The following is a 13,957-nucleotide window of genomic DNA, read 5'->3' on the forward strand; positions in this document are numbered from 1 at the left end:
ATGTGTCTCTGCTTCCCCAGTGCTAGGATTAAAGGTGTGTACTACCACACCTTGAACTCAGAGATCTGTCTGTCTCTGCCTCCGAGGTATTGGGATTAAAGGTGTGTGCTACCACACCTTGAAGTCACAGAGGTTAACTACCTCTGTCCCTTAAAGTCACAGAGGTCAACATGCCTCTGCCTCCCAGGCATTGGGATTAAAGGTGTGTACCACCACACCCTATATCTCCCTTTCTTTCTTTTTTATTTTTAATGACTTTAACCTTTTAGCCTGCATATATTTTTAACACACTGTAAACCATTTAGAGGTTTTCTTCCTCTTTGAATCTCTCTTTACTGTTTATCTCTCTTTTTCTGACCACATGAGCCTTTAATTTACAAAGCAATATGGGAAGCCGTGGCTTTGACAGCTAGATCCAGCTCATTCCTTAGCTTTCCAGACTCATAGCTGAGATACCAGCCACAGCTGTGTTCACTGCCACAACTCTGTCGTGTTTCAAGGTCCTTGCTAGCAAGCAAGCTGCATCATTCTGCTCACAGACCACACTCAGTCTGACTGCCTGCCTGCAAGAGTCAGAGTTTGTCCTGGCAGGTCGACCCAGAAAGTCGGCATTTTAAAACGACGGAGCTTTTTTCCTGCTACGACTGAAAACCCGAAAAGCATGCGTTCAGGTTTTCATCAACACCGTTTAAGTGTTTCATGACAGGACCTCTTAAAGAGCTGCAAAGTTTTGCAGCTAAAGCTGAGTCAGGAAGCCTCTCTTAGATGAGAGCATTTGCTTGCCTCTAGCAAGTAGAGCAGACCCGAGAAATTGCTGCTACCAACAAAACATGCTTTACTCTATTCGTTCCCAAGCTTTCTCAAGCTTTCTGTGGATTCAGTTATCCACGTTGGCGTCATCTGTAGCATGAGGGGCTGGCTTGTTGGGGTTTCCGTCCCGCCCGGTACCCCAACAGCCCGCAAATCCCAAAGAGAAATTACACACAGGACTCCATAAGGTTATAAACTGATTGGCCCATTAGGTCAGGCTTCTTGTTAACTTTTATAACTTATATTAACCCATTATTCTCATCTATGTTAGCTATAATGGCTCCGTACCTTTCTCAGCTGGGCAGGTAACATGCTGCCTCTTCAGTGATCTGCACAGGAATCGCAGAGGGAGCTTTCTCCTCCCTAGCCTTATCCTATTCTCATTACTCCGCCTCTACTTCCTGTCTGGTTGACCCGCCTATACTTCCTGCCTGGCCAATCAGCGTTTTATTAAAATACATGATTGACAGAATACAGATAATTCTCCCGCACCAACATGCTTTATTTTTGGTTTGTTTTTGGTGTGTGTACTTTTTGTTTTGTTCCGTATTGTCTTATTTGTTTGTTCAGTTGGTTTGTTGTTGTTGCTAGAGAAGATGACATTGGGTGGGTATGGAGCTAGGGAAGATAAGGGAGACGTGGAGGAAAAGAACTTGATCAAAACAGATTATATAAAAAATATTGTGTGGGAGGTTCTTCTGTCTGTGTGTTGCTTTCATTGGTTAATGATGAAAGAAACTGCCCTGGCCCACTGATAGGGCATAACTTAGGTAGGTGGGGAAGACCGAACTGAATGCTGGAGGAAGAAGGTGGAGTCAGAGCTGCCATGGAGCTGCCACCAGAGTAAGACATGCTGAATCTTTGCCAGTAAGCCGCTGCCACGTGGCGATATACAGATTAATAGAAATGGGTTAAGCTAAGATGTAAGAGTTAGCCAATAAGAAGTTAGAGCTAATGGGCCAAGCAGTGTTTTAATGAATACAATTTCTGTGTGGTTATTTCAGGGCTAAGCTCCTCTTACAAAAATATTTTAAATAAAATAAATACATAAATTTCTTTTTAAAAAAATCACTTATGTGACTTGCCATTTGATATAACTAGTTCCCATTTGGACTACTACAATTTGTATGTTTACGACATGTACGCATTATTTCAATATTCGGTAATTTTATATTTTGGTATTTCACTAAAATCAAACATGAACATTATTTTTCAGTGCTAGGTTCTAGCATTGGGACACATACAGCCTCATATCTTAAATACAAGAGGTCAGCAACCTTTTTGTAAAAAGTCAGTTTGTAAACACTTTAAACATGAGTCATACCATTTCTACCAAAAACAGTCATTGCTGCCTTTGTAATAGAAAAGTAACTATAGGTCATAGGGATGAAGCAGTATGATTATCCTATTAAAACGTTCCTTATGGACTCTAAATTCTATATGATCTTTTTAAAACATCACAAAATGTTATTTTTCCTTTGAAGTTTACAACCATGTCAAAATACATAAGTGGTGCGGGAGAATTATCTGTATTCTGTCAATCATGTATTTTATTAAAACGCTGATTGGCCAGGCAGGAAGTATAGGTGGGTCAACCAGATAGGAAGTAGAGGCGGGGCAAGGAGAACAGGAATATGCTGGGAAGCAGGAAGCTCCCTCTGCCATTCCTGCCCAGACCACTGAAGAGGCAACATGTGAGCTGTCACACTGAGAAAGGTACTGAGCCATGTGGCTAACATAGATAATGATAATGGATTGATATAAGTTACAAGGACTAATAAGAAACCTGACCTAATGGGTCAATCAGCTTTATAACTTATAGAGATCTCTGTGTGGTTGTTTTTCTCTGGGACTTGCTGGCTGTGGGGTACCGGACGGGAACAGATACCCCAACAAGCCAGCCCCTCATGTTACACATAAGCTATGTTTGTAGACCATAGGAACACTAAGCATAGCCATATTTAATTTCTGGTACTCTGGTTTCCCGTCAGTATTATGGTAGATTCACACAAACTCTAAACACGCTCTGTATGATACTTCCATACACTTTCCTGGTAAAGAGTGAATATCACAGTGTTACCAATACCAGAACTCCAGTTTCTTAGGTAACTTGTGGCAATTGTGAAATCACCTAATTGCATTCTCCAATACTCCAATACCCCACATCAGAAGGGCTTGACCATAATGATTAGTTTTCATTTGAGTCAGTGGCTGGCTCAGTTAATTGTGTAGAAATAACATTAGATTAATGGTGGAAGCAGCTCACCCTCAAAGAAAAATTGAAAGAAGTTGTAATGGTCTGTCCTGTCGCTTTAAGAGACAAGCCCCACCCATTCCCTCCCCTATCCACCATTGAGGTAGGCAGATCTTCCTTCCTGCCTGCAGCCTGAGCCCCTTTCCATCTCTCTTCCAAACAGGTAGTTGCTGCTGTGGCTCCTCTCTGGTCTCGGTCTCGGTCTCGGTCTCTCTCTCTGTCTCTGTCTCTCTCTCTCTCTCTCTCTCTGTTTCTTTTCTCTTCCTGCTTCTCCCCTTTCCCCTTCCCTTTCATAACCCAGTAGATAATATCCACCTTCACTCTGCAGGGCATACCTATCCATCTCAGTCTCTCACCTGCCACATGGCTCCCTGCCTAGGACCTGCTGGCCTTCATGGCCTGCTGCCCACTACCACCACCCAGGAACCTGCAGCATTTTATTTAAGCCATTACAGAAGAAATTATCAATTTTTACCTTGCATGAAAAGTGAAATTGCTATACAAATAAAGACTGTAATGAGGCGCATGGACCCAGTGTTAATCAAACCCACGGACATTCACAGGGACTCGGTTGAAGTCGATGGGAAGAACCAGCTCTTCTTGTCCTGTTTATTCAACCAGTTCCATGAGAATGGTTCAAAATTCACAATTTGGGCTACGCATAACTTTCTCAAATTTACCGCTCATTTAAAGTGAAAGCTGTAAAATGATACAAAAATATCTGTGAAATGTCACCACCCACTCTCTCCTGTGCGTGTTGAAAAGGCGCAAACCAGAGTCCACAGGACTGTCTATCTGGCTCATGCTTCAGAACGCTCAGCGGACCCTGGAAGACCTCTGCTACTCACCACCAAGAGCTTTCCTCTGCTCGTCACAGGAGCCATTTGGAGTACATGAAAGAAACAGTTTATTTGTATATTGACACTTCTTTTCATAGAAGATTCCAGAATGCTAAAAAAAAAAAAAAATCTTTTCACTAGTTGCTAAGTCTGCCTTTCTTTTCTCATCTTCCTTTCCTTCCTTGCTTCTTTGCTTCTTCCCTCCCTCTTCCCCTCCCTCCCTTCCTTTTCCTCCTCCTCCTTCATGACATGGATCAGATCCTCATGTATACTGTAACTGAGCTTCATCCTCCCAGCCCTAACCCAGCCTCCTTATCCAACCTTTCCAAAATTCCATAACAGTTATAATTTTAAAAAAATCTTTTGAGTAAGGATTTTATTCAGAAAATCTTGCTTTACCTTTAGAAGCAAGATTCCCCGCAGCCACCTGACACCCTGTCTTCCTGCAACAATGTCTCCCTGGGAAGCAAGCTCTTCCTCACTGGGGGATAAATATCTGTGCTTGCTCTGCAAACTCCAGTCATCTATGAGCAGGGGAGGCACAGGCTGAGTTTGCTCTGGATTCCACTTGTTCCTACGTGGCAGAAGAGCCAGTAGGTGTGACTCAGTGGTTTTGGAGTCAAATTCTGCCACATACCTCAAGTCTTTTATTATTCTTGTGGAAAAACCTGAAGCTTCACAGATCGCCAGTGTCCCAACTAGAAGCCTTTCTAGTTGAGAATTTTCTGTCTGCCCAATTGGTCTGACCCTTTATTTCTGAGTTAGCTATAACTAGGTTAGGACAACACAAAACTGACCCAGTCTCTAGTGAGATATTAATTTACCTTCTAAGGGAAAATTCGGTTTTAAAATTCCAGATTTCCATTGCTTCCCACAAAGCCCTTTATCTGAGCCTAAGACATACCCTTATTAATGTCCTTCCTGGAAACTATTTTACAGATGTGGAAAATACCACAGGCGAATGAAGTGGCTTTCCTAACACTTGTCGGGAAGTCTGCATTCTGCGACGTTGAAGATTTTATTTATCATCGTTGAGTTGCTCCCTGGCTTGGATTTTAAATGACCTCTTAAACCACTGATGTTAAACAGAATTTTCCTATGGCCACCTTGCAGCTGTCTAGACACTGTAGAACATTGCAAGAAGCAGCGCTGGAAAGAACACGTTTTCCTCTCCAGAATTCTTGTATTGAATTTCCACTTTTTACCTTAATATGTAAAGTGCCCTCCGAAGTTTAGTGTCTGTAATTGGAATTCGACATTTTCCCATCTTCTATTTAAAATGACATTTCAGAGGGATTTGGGACAGGCTTGCAAGGCAGCCACTATTCAACAGGAGCCAGCTCCAAACGAAGTCACTTCTACTGAGTAAAGTTCCAGAAACAGGGTTTTGATAAAGTCAGTTCTCTTTATAGCTAAGACTTAGCCCTTTGGAGCATACACTCTTTATAAAACACGTAGGATTTGATGTATATGATAATGTTTCCTCTGAAACACCCACATCCTAGCTCTCAGCTGTCTACATCAAATCCTAGGTGATCTGGCATCCTTTTCTGGCCTCCGTGGGTTCTGTTCACAACTGGTGCACAGTACACATGCAGGCAAAACATCCATACACATAAAATAAAACTAAGGTTAAAAAAAAAATTAGAGGTCCCTGGGAACAACCATCTGTTCCCCACTCAAAGAGAACGCATCCGTACTCAGGCTTTTCCACTTGCAAATATGTGGGCTGAATCCAAGATATTTGGGGGAGCAAATGAACCAGCTACAATCCCTAATAACTTAATTCTTAGCAGTCAGTGACATAGCACAGGTCCCTCATGTCAGCTGATGCCTTAAAATATATTGAATACTTTATTGATAGTTTTGAAAAGTTACAAGGTACGACTTGGTCACCCAGGGTTTCTGATTAATTTTATGGAGACACTGTAACACATATAAAGATGAATCCATTCTAATCTTCCCATGTTCCTTTCTAGACAGGCATCTGCAGAAACTTGTATCGTGATACAGTGTGGTACCTTTATAATATATATAGTCTAGCCTCATTTGGTTTCTGAGTACCTTCTGTGGTGGGAAATTTTCCTGGGAGATGAGCAGACATCTATTCACTGCCGACATGACACTGACCAGAGAAACACAATAATGACTCCATGCTAGTGTAGATGGTGAGCAAATGAGTTTACCTGGGGTGACTTACAGGAGCACTGGCAACTTCCGGGTGGTTAACCACTGAAGAGACACACATACTCTATCTCTTTACCCCTAGCAACCATTAATAGCATAAGTATGGGGGGGGAGGCTCTCACGAGCCCCCTCCCCCAGTGACTGCTAACTGTATGTAAGTCCTTGAGGAGGGCAGGGTCCTTGAGCTCCCACCCCATCCATGATAGAAAGTTAAGAGACCCAAACCTGTGCAGGTCTCCTCAGCCACAGCAGCTGACTGTTCAGTGTTGGCGTTATAGACAAGGGACAATGTTCCACAACATCCTGGAAAATAATTTTTGCATTTTCTTAGTTGCGTCACTTGCTCCAATAAGTTTTATAAGTCATCCTTTTACTCATGAAATGAATTTTTCTTCAACTTCTAATGGAAAAAGAAACAACCTAGTAGAAAGTCTTCTGCTTCCCAGATGCTATCTCTAAACTTTCTTTTGGATGCACACCCTTAATCCCAGCACTTGGGAAGCAGAGGTAGTTGGGTCTCTGTGAGGTCAAGGCCAGCTTGGTCTACAGAGTGAGTTTCACAGAGAAATGCTATCTCAAAAAAAAAAAAACCAAACAAAAAAAATTAAAAAAGAGCACACACACACAGAGAGAAAGACAGAGGGAGGGAGGGAGGGAGGGAGGGAGGGAGAGAGAGAGAGAGAGAGAGAGAGAGAGAGAGAGAGAGAGAGAGAGAGGATTCCTCTATACCAGTTTTCTTTTGTCAGTTTTACCAAAGATCTCATTTGATTAGCTTAGGCAAAGTTAAAGGACTTTGTCGGGCTACCGGAGGTAGGAAATACAGGACCCAACATTGTCCCTTGACAGTGACCAATTCTTACTGTGTATCCACTCATTAATCTCATGGCAGTGCTTGAAAACCATTTCTGTAGGCAAATCTCAGTCAGCTGCAGTAGCAAGCTAGTGCCCGTCCTATCCTGTCACCAAGTGGTAATCTCTCTTAAAACCACATCAAGCTCACAGTGTAATAGAGCACAAATAAGATCCAGGAACCAGAGGTATGTCTAGATCACCTTGATATTCCTGCTGGAAGTGTGGGTGATACCTGCAAAAGGATGTCGGAATTCCTTAGCTGTCTGTAGTTCTTTATCTAGGGTTTGGGCCCAGTGAGAGAGGGACGGCATCTTAAAGTTAGAACTGTCTTGTTCCTCACCCAGGAATTGTGCATAGAAACTGAATGCTCTACGCTGGTGCCAGAAGTTTATACAATCCAACCTGAGGCAAAGGACCACATTAAAGAAACAATATCAGAGGAGTCATTCTGTGCTATTATAAGAGCCCACAATTTATATTTTGCTTCTAGGAGCTGATCACTTATGACAGGCAGCATCTATTTTAAGCAACATGGGGAAAGAAGTGCATATTCTGGATACCAAAGATAACAGACACCACACTTCTGGTTTCATTGATTAAAAAAAAGCTCAAAGATGCGTGAAGCAGGTGCACACAAGAGTTAATAAGAATCGAAGACTACATGCTTTGCTTGTGATTTCTGATTTCACATTTTGATTTATAAAGTTCCTAGATTAAATTTTTGTTCATTTCTATCAGTTGAGGAATAAAATAAGCCCAAGACTAGAATTCCTACTGGGAGGGCCTTTTCCTTCATGAAATAATCTTCCTAGCCACAGTGAATGAATATCATTTTATAATTCAAGAGAAAAATATGCTAACGGGAACATCCCATCATGCAGAAAAGAAATCCTGGAACAATTTGGTTAGTAATATAGCTAGCTTAATCGCCAGTACACATTGGCAAAAGATTTTATGCTAACTGAGGCTGCACTGGCTGTGGATGTCTGGTATGTGGTACAGAGATGCAGTCCAAGTGTAAAGAAATGGACAGGAATGATTGATGGGAGAGCTTGCATTGGTGTCCAGTGGGAAATAGCACTCACACAGGGTCTGAGTCAACCTGAGTCTAGCAGTCTTCCTGAAAGGCCACACGGAAGTCTGGAAAGTAAGGTTTAAACACATTCAGGAGACAGAAGGAGATCTGGTCACACAGGACTCATGAAAAGCGCTGAAGCATTGGGTGGAGCAGGGCAGAACCTGCTCCAGAAAGAGATTAGTTCCTGACACAGATTCTTCACCTGCCACACCTGGGAACCTGTGAATCTGATAGCTGGAAGGGGATGACGTAAGAGACTACTCACCAAATAAGTGACAGCAAATTGACAATTAAAAACAGAAGCATGACTGCCCTTTTCATCTAGAGATATGCCAACCAAGCCTCAATTCATTCCAACAAGTTCAAAGTTTAAAGCCTTGAACAAAAACCAATATAAATCTAGATTTGAACAAAGAATATTCCTTGCCCTTTTCCAACTTTTGGTTTTTGGAGTTCAATCCAGATGGGCCTTTTCTTGTAAGTTCTCAGTCAAGGTTTCTCTCTAATTTTGTTCCCTTTATAAAGCAATTCCAAGGGGAGGCATAACAGGAAAGAACGAGCAGAGGGAATTAAAGGATTAACCACCCAGTTAAATGAGACGCTCATCTTCGATCCTCATCTTTTCTCTCTTCTTTCATACAGTGAACAGCTAAGCATCTGGGAAGGAAAATTAAGTGAAACTGACTCTGTGTCATCACTCTCTGTGTCTCTGTTTGGGCAGTGGACATTACTGTGGGACATTACCCCTGGACCTACTGTGGGACATTACCCCTGGACCTACTGTGGGACATTACCCCTGGACCTACTGTGGGATGGATGAATGCTTCCGGAGTGGCTGCTTCTCAAGATCCTACAAGTTCAGGCGATGCTGTCCATGTTGAAATGCAGTGTCTAGTCGTCGGCAGCACAGGGTTTGTTCTATCAGTCCATCTCTGAGTCCAGGAAAACTAACTTCGTGCCCCAAATCCCTGCCATCCATTCAAGTCTCCTCTTTAAATGAACGGCAGGCACAATTCCAGTTTTTGAGGAGTTATACAGTCTTGCAGAAAGAAAAGACTCTTGGGCTCCTGGAGAAAAGCACGAAGGGCAGGTGCAAATTCAACCACAAGACGGCTTTCTGGGGAGGAAGAGGTGAGATTATGTCTTCACCGTGAAGTCATTAGTTCCCATAAGGCTAGGACACTGTAGCTGACCATTTGAAAACTGTATTAAGCATGTACTTAACACCCAGTTCAGGATTTACAAGGTACATAAAACTGTCAGAAAAAAACAATACAGAGTTTGCCACTCAGGAAATCACAGGGTACTAGGGTAAGGGACTTGGGTATTTCACAAATGTGTGCAATAGAAAGTATGATAAGATAAGGCAAATATAACCAGATAAATGAAGTTAGTAAGATAAATTAATTTTACTCAGGACAATTTTTCTGGAAGGTGACAGAAACAGTCTCTGACTCCAGGTTAAAGAAAATACGCACTATCTATGTCCATACTGGATAGAGCCCTGTTAAATGCCAATGGGAAGATGGAGGTTGAAATGTATATGGGCAAACAACAGAATATAAAGACATGGGTTTGGCTCCATCACTTCTCTGGGGTCTAAAGACATGAGTCTAGCAGTCCAGCTACCTCAGTTGGTAGAACACGAGACTCTTAATCTCAGGATTATGGGTTTGAGCCCCATGTTGAGCACCATTGTAGACACAAGTTTCTGTTCCACCCGGTCCCTCAGTTGTTCAGTCCCAAAAAACACAAAGAGGCTTACTTAACTATGAACTGTTTGGCCTATTAGCTCAGCATTATTATTAACTAACTCTTACCACTTTAACTAACCTATAATTCTTGTCCATATTTAGCCACATGACTTGATACCTTTTCTCAGTGCAGCCGTCTCATCTTTCTTCCTTTGTGTCTGGCTGGTGACTGACTCTCTGTCTTTCCTCTTCCCAGAATTCTTCTGGTCTGGTGGCCCCATCTATACTTTCTGCATGGCTACTGGGCAATCAGTATTTTATTAAACCAACATGAGTGACAAATCTTTATAGTGTACAAGAGCATTATCCCACAGCACTTCATCACATCTCTGGGATAGCAGTTAGAAAACAATCTCAATGGATAAGCTAAAGACTCAATTTTGGGCTTAAGGTTGAATGCTTTCCTTTATTTTGGTATTGCTGAATTCAATCTTTATCTTACATTTATTGTAGTTGCTATTAAGTCATTGCCACTTCTCATACTCAATAATATCTTAATGAAGAAATTTTGGTTCTGTCATCCATTTACCATATTTTCCGAGTCTTGGTTCTGAGAGCCCTCTCAGCTTCCTTATTCACTCAGGGAATTTAGGAAGAATAAACAAGATAACATATGTAAATTGCTAATCAATGCCCAGCACACAATGGGTACACAGTTAAACATGGTTTTGGTTGTTTTGTGTTGTTTGTTGTGGGCATTGCTTCGTGTTCTCAGACCGAGTGGATTTCATCACTCTACTGTCAAATTTTATCACCACACACAAAACCTAACTATAATACAGACCAAGCCTACATCTTCAAGAAAAGGGATTCATAGCAGGAGTCAGAGGGATGAGGGCTGTTCGAGGCGGGAGGGGTACTAAAGACTTTCTGTGGGGCTGTGACCTCTGAGGGGAAAATGGATTCTCTGACAGCATGCAGATGCCTCAGAAGGACACAGCAATTTTCTATTCTGCTGAAGGATGAGCAAATTGTAGCTTCTCATCCCCGAATTCAATAGTGACAATAACAGTGACAGTTATCGGATGACAATGGCAGCCACGGATGGAGAGAGAGAGCTTTCAGAAGGAAAACAATTAGAATTAGACCGCAAGAAGGAAGCCAGAAGAATGCGGAACGTAGAGGGCACAGACAAAACTGCCGAGTTTCCTAGCAACTGGGTAACATTCCTTTTTGTTAGGAAATGGCGAATCGGGAGAGCGAGAAGAAGGTTCAGCCCTAAGCTCAGGAGCACCGAGATGCATGACAATTACCAGAGGTTATAATTACATTCCCAGCATCACACATACATCATGGTGTTTTGTGTCATATACTTCAGGGATTAGTTACATAGATGAGCCAGTGTGCTATAATTTTATTGAGTCAATTGGACTGAGAATTAACCCCAATATAAAGAATTCAGATGGTGCGGATAAAGAAATCTTAGGTACCGCCTCCAACTGGAAAGTGTAGGACAAAGAATTAAATTCAAGGAGACATTCTATGTAAACCAGATGTGAGTGGGTTAAACACACGACTTTTCCTGAATAATATTTGCGTTTCGGGAGGGGGCTCCTGGACATGAATTTTAAGTAGGAAGGAACAGGGGTAGGGGTTTCAACACCTGCAAGGTATTTTGCAGAGGCGGGTTTACAGCGTAATCTATTCTCCTGCCCAAGGTCAACATTCCCAGATGAAAAGCTGCCCTCCTTTAGAAAAGCCAGCCTGCTACAGCAGCTACCAAATAGCATATGCTGTCAGTCTGCACCAGCCTGCTGGAAATTATTCAAATCAATCAATTAAAAACAAACCCACATAAATAATGCATTTTTCCACCGACTTTTCTCCTGTTTTCCAGGCTCCGCTCATAATCAAGGAGGTTAGCACACTTTAAAATGCAAATGCCCATGTTTTTAGTCTTTAAAGGCCTTGCTAATTTGACAATAAAGAAAGTTCTACCAGGTGTAGCTCGGGAGAGCTGGGAAATCTCAGCACAAGTCAAAAGGGAATCAAAAAGCAAAGGACTCCCAGGTCTTTCTATAGTAGCACTCCAGGTTCTGAAATGGCCATACAAACATATAACGTTCTTATCCCTTCTGCACGCTGACCTAAAAGGAAAGGAGACGCTCTAAAGCGATGTGGGGCCATATCTGAGGTCTCCTGCTTTCTAAGAGTCCCTACTATTTTCTTCACCAGGTTAGCACTACGTAAAACAAATTCAACAGAATTCCTATGTTCGTTTGTATCCAGAAGGACGTCTGCCACGCACCCTCTTCAGTGAGCAGGATAAACATCTACCCCGCTCCCCGCTCCCAGCAGATGTCCCAGCACAGAGTCCGCACATCTGGGAAACATTGCTGGCTAAAGCATCATTCCAGCTGTGAGCTGCTGGCAGGAGTTCCCACTACTCAGGCTTTTGGTATTTATTGGGAGAGCCCTGCAGAACCGGCGCAAGGATGCAAGGATGCCCAGAAGGAGGCCAGGACAACACTGTGGAGTTTCACAGCTGGGCTCCCTGCTGCACGGCTGGCATCGTATTTTGGCAGCTGGCCTTAGATTCTGATGCAGATGGAACAGCTAAGGCCCAGACCCCCGTTACTGCAAGACTTCCAGATTCTTCCAGTGTCCGGCTTCTATGTTGATGAGAATTCATGAGTCCATTTTGTCTCCAAAACTTTCAAAGTGTGGTCGAAGCAATAATTCTCAGTCATGAGTATGATGAGCTTCATTTAAAGCGACTGTCACTGGGCCTGGGCAGAAGACGTCTAAATCCTGGACTAGGCTGAGCTACATCGTGAGGCCTCATCTCTAAGAAACAACAACACAATACTATCAATATAGATTAAATGGGTCTGACTAACACTGGGAGAAAATGATATGGTTAAGTTAAAAAAAATAATTTCATTATATAACAGCTATGGGAAGAGAATTAAAATTGGGTTCTCTTGAGCAGTTAAGCAATGTTTTTTATAGACCTTAAACTGCTCCTGATGTCTAAATTCTGAGATGTAGCGAGGTTTTATAAAGGTCTTCAACATTATCTTCCACCATCCTCACGATTTCCTCACAGTCCTCCCCCTTCCCCCCATGTCATATCCACCCCAGTGAACCCAGACTAGGCCCTGCAGGCCCGTCTGCTTGGTAGTGACCATCACTGGTAACCATCACCGGGACTGTCCTTGGACACCGGCTGGGAAGGGGTCTGCTTCTCTCTCACATCCTAAGGATGTGAGTTTGACGCAGGTGGCCTTAGAGACACTGCAGCCATCTTGTGACTCCATCCTGTTGTCTCATAGCAAACAGACTCAAAGAACTGCTTCTTAAGAACGTGTGTCTTGAGAGACCCTCCTGACCTACTCATGCAGAATCTTAGCATTTTGAGCCCGAGGTCCCCAGCTGCTATTTAACCCAGTGTGGGCTGTTCTTTGCTGTTGGTACCCACAGCATTTCCGTGCAAGCGGAGTGTCCACAGACTTCTAGTCCAGGGGAGATTTCCCTTAGGTCCTCATTCCAGGAGACTGGCCAGACCAGCATAGATCTAAGTGCTCTGGGAATCGCCAGCAGGGACTCCTTGTCTTGTCTGTTGTCACCTTTTCTTTCACATTGGAGTCACCTCTTTCTTCCTCTGTTTAACTCCAAGGTGATGACAACTCAGTCATTTCTGGAACAACTACACAGTACTCCAACCAAGAGTCTCCAAATAAACTGAAGCGTCCCCTTTACACAGAAGAGAGCCTTAAATGGGAAGAGATTCCACACTCCACCGTCCTGACACTCACCCCATCGCCCCACATTCCCCAAACACCAACCCAGTTTAGAACCTTTTCCTGCTTAACCAGAAATCTATTATTTTTTTCCCAAAAAAATGGGTGCTTTCTTTTCTGAAAAAAATTGTGATCATCTCCATGTTTAGAGAAGTAAGTCACTTCGGTTTCCTCTGCATCATTAGATACATAAATACAAAGCCAGGAACTCGAGATCATAAACTTTGTCTAATGCTTTGTTCACTTTAAACAATAATAAACAGACTTTGGGGAAATTTAGAGTATGAACTCATCGTGTGGGCTAACATTTGTAGCACACAGTGAACTGAGTACTTAAGAGTTTAATAAATGTTGCCTGACAGCCAGATAGAAAGGTAGCAAACACCTTTCTTATTTTATTGAAGTCCTTTCGTGTGTATAATTTAGCAGAAACAAGTCTT

Source organism: Myodes glareolus, chromosome 21, assembly GCF_982192425.1.
Source record: "Myodes glareolus chromosome 21, mMyoGla1.1, whole genome shotgun sequence".
In the NCBI taxonomy this organism is placed as follows: domain Eukaryota; kingdom Metazoa; phylum Chordata; class Mammalia; order Rodentia; family Cricetidae; genus Myodes; species Myodes glareolus.